The 1,913-nt window shown below is 35.4% G+C and overlaps 1 protein-coding gene across 1 annotated transcript in view; it reads left to right on the forward strand.

Moving 5' to 3' along the window:
• RCOR2 (REST corepressor 2) overlaps positions 1-780 on the forward strand; it is a 50,345-nt gene extending 49,565 nt beyond the window's left edge. The window contains exon 13 of the mRNA XM_053688855.1: positions 1-780. This exon is cut by the window's left edge and continues 702 nt beyond it. The gene's annotated coding sequence lies outside the window, so the exon portion shown is untranslated.
• The last annotated feature ends 1,133 nt before the right edge of the window (positions 781-1,913 follow it).

Genomic DNA, 1,913 nt, shown 5'->3' on the forward strand with positions numbered 1-1,913 from the left:
CAGTTGCCTTTAATAAGCCTGGAAATTTAAACATTTTTTTTTTTTCATATTGTGGCTCAATTAAATTCACCAGACACCAGTTGGCAAAATATGTCCATTTAGGGATGTTTGCCCATAGGGCAGTAGGTCATGCGTTCTCGCCAGCTGCTCGCCCATGATCTAGTCACCTTTGAATTATGCTCATATTAGCTCTTTGTTCACTGCAAGCCTATAGATGGCTTAATGCTTTTTTTTACTTTACAATGCCCACATTGTATGTCAAAGTGAGGGGACGCCCATGATTAGACTGTAAGGGGCATAAATACATTGTATATACCAGCGCTGTCATTTTTGATTTAGCTATAAAAACTCTATTTACGATTGACATGCTCTTTGGTGTTTTTTGGAGAGCTCTGTAAGGACTGCTGGCTCGTATTTTCCCATTGCCCTCAGAAGGCGCTCTTCTACATAGTATGGCCATCCTGGAATCCATACTGGGGTATGCAACACTTACAATAGCAAAGCTAGTTGTGTTGATAAAGACAATTGTCACTACACTGAAATAGTTTAAATGTTACTGGACCTAAGGAACTTTTAAATGGCTTTCTCTTCTTCAATACCTGATTGGCACCAAGATTATTAGGGTGGCATTTTTTTGTTTTAAACATAAGAATGTTGCTGTTTGACTGTGCTGTGTGGCTGATATGGAGATAATTCCAATGGTGGGATTAAGTCTCCAGTGATGTAATAGTGACTTTTAAACTCTGTTTATAGTTAATAAACTGTTTTTTTTTTTTCTTACATTATAAAGTTATTTTGCCTCTGGGTAGAATGTAGGTATTGCTAACGACCACAAGATGGCACTCTAACCATGTATATAGATGCTGAGATAGGGAATTTACTTTTAAAAGAACATTACACACCTCTTACTTGTGTGTGTAAATTTTGTCTCCTGCTCACTAGAGAAACCAAAAAGCAAATGCTGCAGATCAATAGTTGGTTTAGGTAATTTGCAGGGTTTTGAAAACTTAAAGGGACACTGAACCCAAAATTTTTCTTTTGTAATTCAGCTAGAGCATGCAATTTTAAGCAACTTTCTAATTTACTCCTATTATCATTTTTTCTTCATTCTCTTGCTATCTTTATTTGAAAAAGAAGGCATCTAAGCTTTTTTTGGTTTCAGTACTCTGGACAGCACTTTTATTAGTGGATTAATTTATCCACCAATCAGCAAAGACAACCCAGGTTGTTCACAAAAAATGGGCCGGCATCTAAACTTACATTCTTGCATTTCAAATAAAGATACCAAGAGAATGAAGAAAATTTGATAATAGGAGTAAATTAGAAAGTTGCCTAAAATTCCATGCTCAATCTGAATCACGAAAGAAAAATTTTGGTTACAGTGTCCCTTTAAATTGCAGATTTTTTGTTTGAACTTATAAAGGAGCATGAGCAAGTTTTTTTTTTTTTGTTTTGTACACACAAGCAGAGTGTACAAAACAGAGTTTTGAAAATAGCAATGCAAGGGTACACCACTTGAAAAGCATGGTGGAATCCATGTTCCTGGTTTCCTTTGCTATGGCCAAATAAGGAAAATGAACTTGTGCTCTGAACTAACCAATCCCTGCATAGAATTATCCAGGCTGCGACCCACAGAGTGTTAACAAGCACACAAAAAGCAGGGAACAAAACAAATAATAACCAATAAAAGTATATTCTTTTTGTATTGTGCATATTAATTGTGGACATCAAAGAAAGATATTTAAAGTTCTGATAGTAGTATGTATTAAATACATATTAATATATTTTATGACTGAGAGACATTGCTTTATAGTGAGACACACACAGAGAGTGAGGAACAGCACAACAGTAGCAGAGACCATGTGCTCCTAATTTAAGGAATTACATACTTTTGCAAATGAGCTAATTTCCAA

The sequence above is a fragment of the Bombina bombina genome, chromosome 7 (genome assembly GCF_027579735.1).
Source record: "Bombina bombina isolate aBomBom1 chromosome 7, aBomBom1.pri, whole genome shotgun sequence".
Lineage (NCBI taxonomy): Eukaryota > Metazoa > Chordata > Amphibia > Anura > Bombinatoridae > Bombina > Bombina bombina.